This window comes from Talpa occidentalis, unplaced genomic scaffold, assembly GCF_014898055.3.
Source record: "Talpa occidentalis isolate TD23 unplaced genomic scaffold, MPIMG_talOcc4v2.1, whole genome shotgun sequence".
Taxonomy (NCBI): Eukaryota; Metazoa; Chordata; class Mammalia; order Eulipotyphla; family Talpidae; genus Talpa; species Talpa occidentalis.
In genome coordinates this window covers 34,277,608-34,290,376 of record NW_026555331.1, presented here as the reverse complement: position 1 = coordinate 34,290,376, position 12,769 = coordinate 34,277,608, and the positions used below count along the sequence as shown (strand labels likewise).

Genomic DNA, 12,769 nt, shown 5'->3' with positions numbered 1-12,769 from the left:
AGAGAGACAGATTATTGCGCCATAATAAAAAGCAAAGAAATGAGCACAAATATATTGAGATAATATCCCAAATTTGTAGGGAAAATAATTATTAAATAAATGGTAACAGCACAACAATGCACCTATATAGAAAACAAAAACAAAAAAGTAGATTCACATCACAGATACTATTTTCAAATAGATTCCAGAATTATCAAATGTCTGAATACAATCATTAAAACCTTAAAGGAGCTGTAAGAAACACTTTACAATCTTTGGGGAAGGCTTTTCTACATATGACAAAATCCAGAAGCTTTTAATAAAAGGGGATAGATTTGGATCCCTAAATTTTTTTTAAAATTGCAAAGCTTTCACAAGCAGCTTTTTAAAAAAAGGCAAATTGGGAAAAATACTTACAATTTATGTTACAAATGAAGGATTAATATCTCTAATATCTAAAGAATCCTATAAATTAATAAGAAGGAAAGACCAATTACCAAAAAAAAAAAAAAGGGGGATTAAGGGGCAGTTTACAGAAAATACAACTTGTTTTCATACATGAAAAGATGTTTTACTCCATCATAATAAAAGAACTGCACATTAAAAATATACTGAAAAGCTATGAGTTTTGTATCAAATTGTCAAGTATCAAAGTTTGATAATCTGTATATAGATGTGGAGAAATAGGCACACTCACATTTCTCACAGGTGTGTAAATTCGTTGAAACTTCTGGAGGGCAATTTGTCAAAATATTACAAAATTGAACATCTGTACAATCTTTGACCTTGTACAATCATTTCTCAGAACTTATCCTAAAAGACACTTTCACACACACTTAATAGTTTATCTGTATCTACACAATGTGAGTAGTTTTAGCATCAAGTTCAGAAACAATCAAAATGTGCATCAATAATAGACAGGTTAATGTTTATCCATGCAGTTATAAAAAGATTTAAGAACCTCTTTACATATTGATATTGAAACGTTTCCAAGAAAAATTGATAAATGTTAAAACCAAAGATACTTGAGTTTTCTAGAAAATGCCAAGTTGTACAATAAGAGGCACAGAATTTTACCATATGAGGAAAATGTGTATGTATGTGTGTGGAAGAGAGACATATATATGCACACATATTTATCTAGACCTACACATTTATAGCATATACACATACATGTATCATATATATGATAGGTATGTATGCATATGTGTATATACATCTTTACTTGTATAGATAAAATAGCCCTAGTTAAAAGTTTTCAGAGAAGTATTCAAGAAACTATTATTAGTCACATGAAGGAGGAAGTGGCTAATAATAGTAATGGTAGAAAAAGTATACTTTTCAAAATATTTTTTCTTTTGCTTTTTTATCTTTATTGAGGTACTGATACACAAAAATTTATAGTGCATATATATGTTTGATGTATATCTATGTACATATCTGTAAGTATAATGATATGTATTAATCAAGTATGTAATATAAACTTGATGAGTTTGTATATACACATACACCAAGATACCATCTCCACAACCAAGGTACTAAACTTATCTATCACTTTCAAATTTCAAAAAACTTACTTTTTTGTGTGTGGTGTGTGTGTGTGTGTGTGTGATTGATTGGCTTGTTTGCTTGCTTTTTTGGTAAGAATATTTAAGATGAGATCTATCCTGTTAACATATTATGGGTGCTTTGGAGGTAGGTGTGGTATGATAAAATACATTGGAAGAGGTGTGAATCTGTACTCCTAAATTATATACAATGTTATAAACCAATGGTACCCCAATTTAAAAAGTTATCAAAAAAATCTTAAGTGCATAAGATTTCTGTTATGCAAAGAGTAAGTTATAAACATCTGTTATACAACATAGTACCTACACTTACCTTTCTGAAATTTAAACTGTGTGTATCCACTAACTTAAAAATATGTATATATATGTAGATGTACATATTAAATCTACATAAAATATTTGTAGGTGAGCACATATATACATAAATATAAAAATACAGAATATGAAAAGCATTTCCTCTGGTTTGTGTGACTATTAGTGATTTTCACTCTTCTGTGTTTTCTAGATTTTCTACAATAACTTCATATAATGGAAGCTATAAATGTCACACTTAAAAGAATAGAAGGATCTTGGTAGACTGAAAAAAAAGCTCAGCATTTACTAGGAGAGTCATTTTTACTATGTCTGGTTCCAGATCCAACACTTAGCAGCTAGTTACCATTCATCATATTTTCTAACTCATCTGAGTTTTAATTTTCTCATCTGTAAATTGGGGACAATATTGCCTTTGTCTGTTTTCCCAAATCTGAGAGAAAAATCAAATGATAAAATTATATGAAAGAGCTTCTAAATCATCGTGCTACAGAAATATACAGTATTGTTACAGTTAATTATGTAAGAAACACTACTGAAGTATGAATTTTCTCTGTTTTTTGCTTAAGATACAATTGACCAAGGAGTTGAGCAAAACCAATTAGGCTCTCACATAGCTGCAAGGCAACTGAGTTCTGTCTTCAACCATATTTCCTCTCAGAAAATGTAAAGAAGAACAAGAAGTTTCTATGGTAAAAATTCTCAGCCAAGGAAATAGTCTTGCCTTGTGTTCTGCTGATGCCAGCAGTCACCCTAGTAAGACATCCAAGTCTATCCACTCTGTTCCACCAGGACCAGTTCATTTCTGCTGCACAAATTGGCTGCATTGTGCACGTGGAACTCTGGGGACAAGTGCTTTGCTGTCCATACTCAGAAAAAGTCTGAATGGACTCAACGCCCAGTCCTGGGCTCCCCTGAGAGGTTCCCCCCCACACACACACACCTTCAAATTGCACCCTCAAATTGCATACATGTGCACACAGATTTATCTAGATTTTTTAAAATTATGCATAGGGTTACCAGAGAAGATGTTGAAACCATGAAATAATAATAGTTATGTGAGCTGGAATGTGGGATTGGAGCTCAGTACTGCTTGTAAAACAGTATATCGTTTCAACAAAAACAAGGCCAAAAGATCAAAAACAGTTCTGAATCAGTGTCCAAAAGGCTCCTTATTTAAGTAATGGTTTCAAAAGATTTTTTTCCTTAACATCTGAGGCAACAAACCAGACATGGGTAGGCAGCTGGATTCCCCTCACCTTGGCCAGCTCGCTGGCTTTCCCTCACTCCCTCTTTTTTCAGACATCAGGATCTTACAAAATGTTTTAAGTGGAAAACCTAGCCAATGTAAGTGCTTAGGAAATTTATTCACTTAAGGTCATGGACCAATGCAGTTCTATCTGCCTCACCACTCAGCGGGGTGTCTCCAAATATCTTGAGGGATGTTGCAAAATGCTAAAAATAAATGGAAAAAGCAGATTTAATTGATTCAAGTTTTTTTCCTTTAATTTGTTTTATACCATACACAGTCCTTTAGGGGAAGTTAGGATGGGTTAAAAAAAAATGAAAACAAAAACAGCAGCCACCACAAATATTACAAAAGTTTGGAGATAGTTGCTTCAGATATTTAGGAGATAGTTTAGTGGTGTTGCATATAATGCTCATTAGAGTGTGCTCCAAGGGTTATATACCTTCTGGGTTCAAATCTCAATTTCAACATTAGCCGTGTAACTTTGAATTCTTCTGTACCTCTTTTTGTTCTTTTTTGTTTGTTTGGTTTCCTGTCTCACAGAGTTACTGTGGGGGTTGAATATAATCATTCCTGAAAAACATCGAGCACGATCTCTAGCATATAATAAGCCTTCAATTAATTTTAGCTATTATTTTAATTTTTATTAGAGGTATAACATCACAGAAAATTACCATCTAGTTAGTCTTGAAACAGCTTGACAGAGTTAATGTTTTTCCATAGCACCTATCCTAAGCATCTTACTACCAGAGAGATAGCAAGCACCTTGTAGCTTCTGGTCTTAAATTCAGAGATCCTGCCTTTCATCATGGAAGGTTAACATGTACTTTAAAAAAAAAAAAAGCAGGCCTCCCTGGTGGTGCAAGGGGTTAAGCACCATACTATGAAGCGATCGAAGCCTCTGCAGCATGAGTTCGATCCCCGGCCAGCCAGGGAGCAACCCACATGGCGAAGCAGACCTCTCCTGTCTCAACCGCTGCTCCCCTCAGCAGTGTGTTTCAGTCAGTCTGCCTGTTCTCCCTGCTCTGTCTCTGGTGGATCCTCTCACCCCCTGCATTTCTGGCCTGTACCCCAGTTCTTGTATGCATAAATAAATAAATCTTAAAAAAAATAAAATTTTTAATTTTTTTTTAAAAAGCATGCAAGAAGGCTAAACTTTGTCTTCCATCTTGCAATGAAGGATGCTGAAATTTTGGTATGCTACACTCTATTTTTTTTATTAGACTGACTCTTTTCTTACTGCATTCCAGCTCATCTCTGCTTTGACAGACGGGTGGGCAATGCAGGAGCAGCACGGAATACACTGCTTTGTTTTGGTATCTTAACACTTCAGACAGATGAAAAGAATAGTCCTTAAACTGGCCCATCTCTGTAGAACGTGTCTTCAACAAAACATACTTCATTTTTTCCATTAGTATAACCAAATGACCTGTTAGTAAATGTTTTAGGGAACAGATCATAGAAAGAAGAAAACTAAAGGCATATTTGAGTTTATGGAGATACCTAATTTTCCATCACTGAGAGATGTTCTCCTTTATCTCCATGTATGTTATTCATCAAGGCATCTTGACACTATTTACTGGAAAGTAATGGCACTGTTTACCAGAAAACTAGCTTAATCTGCTACTCATTGTTTTCATCAGTTAAATAAAACTGACCTTTCATCTTTAGCATTGTGCTTCCAACAAAGTCCTGCCAAAATCACTAATGATCTGTGTTCCTCAGACAGCTGCAAGACATTCTCCATGAGCTACGGAATGGTGGGATCGTCACCCCATCCAGAGATAGAAGGACTCAGTCTTAAAGGTCACGTTAACAGGTTAGCTCTCAAGCCAAGCCGTTGGGATCCAGGAGAAAGAAAAAGCAAAGGTAAGATGCTTAGAAAAGAGAATCCCCGGGTCTGGTATAAAAACCCCTAAATCAAAAGCATTCCATCATTAAGACTGAATTGACAAAATCAGAGCAAGGATGGAGTTGACAGTCAACTGATAAAATCAAATTTTGTAAAGCTCCCCACTGCAAAAGCAGTATAGGTCGTCTACAGTAGAACCTGGTTTACCCTGTTCAGTGTTCTTCGGTATTCAAGATGACCTGAACCCCTGCCAACCCTCCCTTTCATACAGAATGATATCAACAAGGCACATAATTTTGTTTTACTGCTCATGTTGATAAGTGTTTATGTGAAGGTAAGCTCAGTCTCAATTTGGCCATGAAAGACCGAAGTTTAGGGCCTTTCCAGTGGCGCAGCGGTTGAGCGCTGGGTTGCAAAGCTGCCTGCAGCCTCTGCAGCACCGGTTCGATCCCTGGCCGCCGGGTGAGGGTCCCACATGGCGCGCAGACCTCTCCTGCTGCCCAGTGCTCCCCTCAGCAGTGTATTTCGTCATTCTGCCTGCTCTGCTCTCCCCTCTGACTCTGGTGAATTCTCTCACCCTCCTGCGCTTCTGACTGTACCCAGTGCTTGTATAAATAAATAAATAAATCTTTAAAAAAAAAAAAAAAGACCGAAGTTTACTCATTCACAGATGATAGTTTAGTTATCCTCAACCTAACTCTAACACCCAAGCACACTGCTAGCATTCTCACACAGGTCACACTAGCATTCTCACACAGGTCACACAGGTCACAAGCTCTCAAATCTTGGGGTCTTGCCTGACGCTTTTGCTTACCCACCATTGAGCCTTCCAACACTGACAATACTTGGAATATCCTTTGAGAAATCTCTTCATCCCACTCCATATATTTTCATTTGTATACCTAGGTTCACTTACAAGAATATTCACTACAGAAAAATTTAGTTAAAGTAATTACAGGGATGGGCCTCCCCGGTGGCGCAGCGGTTGAGCGCTGGGTTGCGAAGCTGCGCGCGGCCTCTGCGGCGCCGGTTCGATCCCGGCTGCTCCCCCACCGGAGGAGGGTCCCACATGGCGCGCAGACCTCTCCTGCCGCCCGCTGCTCCCCTCAGCAGTGTACTTCGGTCCTTCTGCCTGCTCTGCTCCCCGCTCTGGCTCTGGTGAATTCTCTCGCCCTCCCGTGCTTCTGACTGTACCCAGTGCATGTATAAACAAAACAAACAAAGAAACCAGCAAACAAATAAATAAAGCATGCCTCTATAAAAAAAAAAAAAAAAAAAAAAAAAAAAAAAAAAAATAAAGTAATTACAGGGCATCCATACTTGAATGGTACATAGAATTTAGAACGTGTCATCCTATATGTCCTATCTTGGAACAATCCCCACGATGATTAAGTGAAAGCACACGCTATAAAATAACATGTGTATCTTGATTTAATTTATGTTAATGCATTGTAGACACATAGATATATATTCAAATGCACAGACCTACTCTCAACGGAGACGCGCTGTACTGACAATGATAGTTACCTCTGAGGAAGGTGACTATTTAGAGAAACATCATCTTCAATTACATTATTCTACATCATTTAAATTGTTTTAATAAGCATACAGTTGTAATACAAATGAGCAAGATTTAAAATCAAATTTGTGAAAAAGAACCAAGACTTAAGAATGAAACATTTTTTATAGAAGTGAATTCTGTCCTCAGACTTTGGAAATCACTTTGGGTTGTTATCAAAAGTGTGTCTATTCATGAATATAGGGACCAGGAATTATTTTCTCTTCAGACAGAGGTAATTGAAAAAGCAAGTCTTCAGCATATCATTCACTCTTTGTGCACCTGTATAATACCTGTATAATACCAAGGAGGCCCTGGTGGCACAGGGTTTAAAGTCTCAGTATTATCAAGCTATCACCAGCCACTGTGGCATGAGTTCTATCTCAGGCCAGCGAGAATCCCACATGGTGTGGCAGACCTCTCCTGTCTCGCCTGCTGCTCCCCTCAGCAGTATATTTCAGTCAGTCTGCCTGTTCTGTTCCCCATTTTGTCTCTGGTGACTCCTCTCACCCCTCCCCGCCACACACTCACCTTTGGCCTACACCCCAACTCTTGTATGCATAAATAAAATAAATCTTTAAAGCAAACAGCTCATGTATGTCTTCCTTGTCTTAATCCCTGTTATCAAAACAAAGTAACAGTTGTTGTCAGTGTATGAAGATCTTTACAGATTTACAAATCCATATGTGAATGTCAGAAATACAAAGTTTTATTCTATCTTTTGATTCCTCAGAAAAGTATCTAAGCCCTGGAGGCTCAAGGGCTCTAGAGCTTCAGGAAGTGTACATCAGTCAGCCTCTCCAAGTGGTCCTCTCGTCTCTCTCACACCAAAGAAACAATATCTTTGGTTTTCAACTCCAAAATTTTGGTTATTTTATACCTCTGAGTTAGGCAAAAGATTAAGAACTGGCTAATTATTTGTGGGTGGTCCAGTAGCAATTTTAGAATGAGGAGATAGTTGCTACTTGTTATTTTGGGACCTCTGCCAAAACTAGAAATGAATTGCATTTAATGTTCTCTTAGTCAAATTTATTAAATTAATTTTAATTTGTGGTTCCCATATTCAACCACATTGCTTGACTCTTATTAGTTTTATCAGTTATTTCTCTTTAATTTTTTAGCATAAAAATAATTATACTATTAATGATGATTGCTCCTTACCAATACTTGTATCTCTTATTTTTCCTGTTTTCATGCATTGGCTAAAATCTCCAGTGCAAACTTTAGACTATCAGTGATAGAAGACAATCTTGTCTTTTTTCTTCCTTGATTAGAAATACATCTAATGTTTCATCACAAAGCATGATGTTTGCTTTAGATTTTTGTTAGATGCCCTTTACATTTTTTTAAACCTATCCTGTTTCTAACTGATGAAATATTTTTATGATTTATGGGCCATTGAATTTTATCAAATGTTTTTTCTGCATCTACAATTGTAAGGATTTTCCCCTTAATCTGTTTATAATGTACTAAATTCCACTGGTAGATTTTTCTTGTATTGAGTCATCTTCACATTTCTAGGATAGCTCTATTTGGTCATGTGCTGTATTCTTTTAATACACAGTTGTGTCCTATTTGCTGATATTTCATTTAAAAATGTGTCCTATATCTGTGAGTAAGAATTTTTATGCTTCCCTTTGCTATTATTTCCCTTGCCAAATATTTGGGAATCTGTTTAAATGAGTAACAGCTTTCTTGTGTTTTTGGTATACTGGACTGATTTATGGATCTTGGAGATTATCTGCTTCTTTTCTTTTTCATTATTTTCTTTATGGAGGTGACATTGGTTTACAACACTGTATATGATTTAAAGGTATAAATCATCAGTTTCTTAAAGCTTTGGATCTTCTACCATTTATAATCCTAGTCCTTTATTTTCTTTTCACTGTTTTCTAATTTGTTTTGTTTATATAATTTGTTATATAATTTATTTATATAATTTACATTTTCCTATAAGATTATTCATTTAGTTTAATCTTACAAATATGCTTTTAGAATTTATTATTAATTAAAAAAGCAAATATGCTTTTAGGCAGTTTCAAATATATTCTAACATTTACTCTTTTTTCTATTAGTATTTATGACCCTATCTCTTTCTTAATGACATTTCAGTTACCTTTCCATTCTCAATAGAATCTTCCACAAGGTTCTTGTAATTACTATTTCCAAATTAACAGTATTTTATGGATTAATACATTAGTTACTATTTAGATCTTTTAAAATGCCTTACTACTACTTTTTTCAAGTCTATTTTGTTATGCTTTTCAAATATTTTGGGGTTGGAAGCTTATTGCTAATAATTATTACTTTATAATATTTGGCTTTATGGTTATAATTTTTTTCTCTGGACACACTTCATCTGAATTCCACCAGTTTTACTATGTTGTGCTTTCATTTATCATGTTTAAAAAGCATATCATTTACATTTTATTTATAACCCCAAATACATTTGAAATTGATTTCAGTTTTCAATTTGCATTTTTTTTACTCCATTTTGCACAAATTTTTATTTTATTGTGATGAATATGACTGGTATAATTTTCTGCTTGGACGATTTCATTCCTGGCTTCATACGTGATCCAGACTTTTTTAATGCAAATTTTCCATACATATTTGAAAAAAATATATTCATACTTTTTAATGATATGTAAATGTTGATACAGAATTAGATTACTCATTGGGTTATTTAAATTCTGAATATAATTAATTTTGTCAAAAACTTCTGACATCAGCTTGGTTATTTGTCTCTGAATTTCCACATGCCCTGATCTCCCGTCACCGTACCAAAGGCCCCTGATGCACTCAGCATGGCGTCCACTACCCTGGCGTCGGCAGAGTCCTCAAGGACAACAGCCCATCCAGCCTCAAGCTGCTGTCACCCTCTATACTGGCTCAGCCCTAGAAAGTTACATTTCCCCCCTTAGGAAATGAAAACTTGAGTGTCTCTTCATTTTTTAAAATGAGAACTTAAAGTATATGTGAAATAAGTTCTTTTTTTGTTTTGCTTTTTACAACTATTTATATCCTATCCATATGAAAATAATAGCAATAGCAAAGAAAATTCACCAATGATCTAAAAAAGGAATTTTTTTTTAGAGTAAAAGTCAAGAGCTTTCATCCTCAGAGATTCAGAGACAAAACTAGAAAATTCTCTTTGACGGATAAAATCTAACGTGTCAATATTGTATATTTCTTTAATAGTTGATTTCATTATTGAGTTATACATGTATAAAAGGATATACAGTATAAGCTTCCTGTTCCCTGTCCTTGCTCCACTTCAAAGGCAGCATGTCAGCAATCATTTGGGTGCTTGGTCCGAGGGAGCTCTCTACATATCTCACAATGGCCCCCTCTGATTAGGTTGCAAGCATATTTGCAGGAGAACACAGATAACCTCTCGGTGCAGGGGAGGGTAGGGAGGGACTCTTACAGCCTGTGCATGGTGGAGCAACCGGTGATTCAGTGATCACTGATGGAATGTGGGATGGAGAGCAGGAGCAGGGCAAGGCATTGGGCTATCAAGTAACTGTGGTACTTAATTGCTTATGGAAAAATTAATGAGTATAAAAAACAGGGTCTTTTGGATGCACTAATAAGGATGCACAGAGGAGCAGAGAAATTGAAGGTGGTGAATGTTCTACTCAGAACAGAAAGGAAAACAGAAACCATCAATATTAGGAATCTTGATCTCTTGTGGTTAAATAATAGATATAACTGAGTACTGGGCAGCACCTGGTAGCAGTGGTGGCAGAGCTGGAGCAAGAAGTCCCTGTTCAACCCTGCCTGGTCTCCTGCGCTATGGCAACAGAACTTTGGGGAAAGAGTGAGTGGGACCTAATATGAAGGAAAGGGGTATTTGGGGAGACATGAGTGAAGCTTAGAACAGTGACTGTGCATATAGCCTTCCTGGCCTGTGGTGGGCAGTCCCTCTTGCTCCCAAGTAGTCTTTCCATGCTTCAAGTTGTAATGACTGTACCTGGAGCAGATGCCTTCCAAAATGGTCCACCTTCTCCTAAGAATCTACCTCAATCATCTGGCATTGGCTCCAAGCAATGAGAGATACCAGGACAGGCTGCTGGAGAATTCCAGCTAGCTCTGTTCTCTATACCAAGAAACATACAGGACTTTACCAATTTGTATCTGTTGGAGTCTGAACAGCACAAGGGAGCAAATTCTGAGGGTGTTTGAACAAGGACAAAGTATAAAGCTTGGTTGGACAGAGTTTATTGGCATGAATACACCCACCCAGGATTTGAATTTTTTAGTGCATTTGGCTCAGGCATCTGGCAATGCTGTTAATAGTCTGCTAGGTTAATTGCCAGTGAGAAATAAATGCCAGTATTTGCCTACATTGTGCAATGAAAGAAATCAGAGATGAGACTGCTGGAAGACCTGCTGTGTACAACCTGCTCAGCCATTCCTTTATCAGACCTCAATTACCTGAGCCCCAGGCATGCAGTTCCTACAACTGCCACCAAGATAACCCACACTGAAATAGTCTTCAGTCTTATAAGGGGAGTGCAATTCTAATACATGCTACGATATAAATGGACCTTAAGGATGTTATGCTAAGTGAAATAAATAGACACATAGGAACCAATATTGTATGAGTCCACTTAGATGAGGTACCTAGAATAGGTATTTATTTTATACAAGAACCGGGATACAGGCCAGATGTGCAGGAGAGTGAGAGGATTCAGCAGAGACAGAGCAGGGAGCAGAACAGGCAGACTGATGAAATACACTGCTGAGGGGAGCAGTGGGCATGACAGGAGAGGTCTGCCATGCCATGTGGGACCCTCACCGGCTGGCCAAGATCAAACCGGCACTGCAGAGTTTGCAGACAGCTTCGCAGTGCAGCGCTCAACCGCCTGTGCCACCAGAGGAGGCCTAATAAATAAATCTTAAAAAAAAAAAAAAGAAATTGTTGATTTGAGACTCTACAAAATAACCACATTTCTTAGGCTCTTGGAGCTAGATATGGTATATGAGTAACTTTTGGTCAGTGAGATGTAAGTTGATAAAAGATACGAGATTTCCAGAAGTCGTTCCTAGAGAAGGAAAATTGTCAAAGGGAAATATTTCAGCTAGAAAGTACATCTTCTTTTACCCTGTCCTTGTCACCTATCTTTGTATCTGAACATAAAGACCAATATTCCAATAGCATTCTTGAGATCTTGTACCAGAATCACCTGCCTGAGCCATCCTAATTCCCTACCCCACAGAAACCACCATTGATAACAAAACTACTGCTCTACCAGAAGGTGTAGGCTTTTTGAACAGGTGTAGGGTATTCTATGCTGCTCATAAGAAGACAATGAGATGCCATCTGCTTTAAGATTTCCTCAAAATTTTCATAGGGTATACATTGCCCTTCTTTTCAAGAAATCTTCCATGGGGAAGGGGTCAACATGCCAAACACTTTTCAGAGATTCACTACTTTTTTAATATAATTTATTTATTTACATATATTTTATGTTGCTGTTCATTTTTGTACAATGTTTGCGTTCTCCTCTAAGGTGTAGTCCCCATAGAATTCCCACCACCAACTCACTTATGCACCATGACCATAGTCCTGTGTGCTTTTCCCTCCCCTGCTTTGATCCCTCCCCCTCCCCCTCCCCTGCAGAATGTCTCTGATTATAATTGCCTGTTAATTTTGTTTGCTTTTTTGCTATATTTTTTCCCCTGAGACTCACTACTTTTTTTTAATAAATTTTATTTTTATATTCCCCATACAATTGCAATCCCCTTATTTTGACCCCAATCCCTCCCCTCCCCACCCGCCACCTCCCATAGAGTGTCTCTGGTTCATAGTTGTTTGTTGATTTTGATATTTTCTTTCTTATAGTTATTCTTTTTCCTAGTCCCTTATTTAAGTTTTCTAGATTCCTGCTGTGAGTGAGACCATCCGGTATTTTTCTTTTTCTTTCTGGCTTATTTCGCTGAGCATGATCCCTTCCAGCGCCATCCATGTTGCTGCAAATTGCATGTGTTTATCTTTTTTGAATGCTGAGTAATATTCCATGGTGTATATGTACCACATCTTCTTGATCCAGTCATCTATTTTTGGGCATTTGGGCTGTTTCCAAAGCTTAGCTATTGTAAACAGTGCTGCTATAAACATAGGGGTGCAGGTGTTCTTTGGAATTGATGTTTCTGTGTCCTTTGGGTAAATACCCAGGAGTGGAATTGCTGGATCATATGGAAGCTCTATGTTTAGTAGGTCCAGAAATCTCCACACAGCTCTC

General features: G+C 37.1%; 1 long non-coding RNA gene across 2 annotated transcripts in view; it reads left to right on the top strand.

Annotated features, from left to right (window-relative positions):
• LOC119239360 (uncharacterized) overlaps positions 1-12,769 on the top strand; it is a 105,614-nt gene that overhangs the window by 55,661 nt on the left and 37,184 nt on the right. For both annotated transcript variants that reach the window (XR_008550602.1, XR_008550603.1), the window contains exons 9-10: positions 2,429-2,551; positions 4,834-4,977. This is a non-coding gene — a long non-coding RNA (uncharacterized LOC119239360). The remainder of the gene's footprint in view (positions 1-2,428; positions 2,552-4,833; positions 4,978-12,769) is intronic.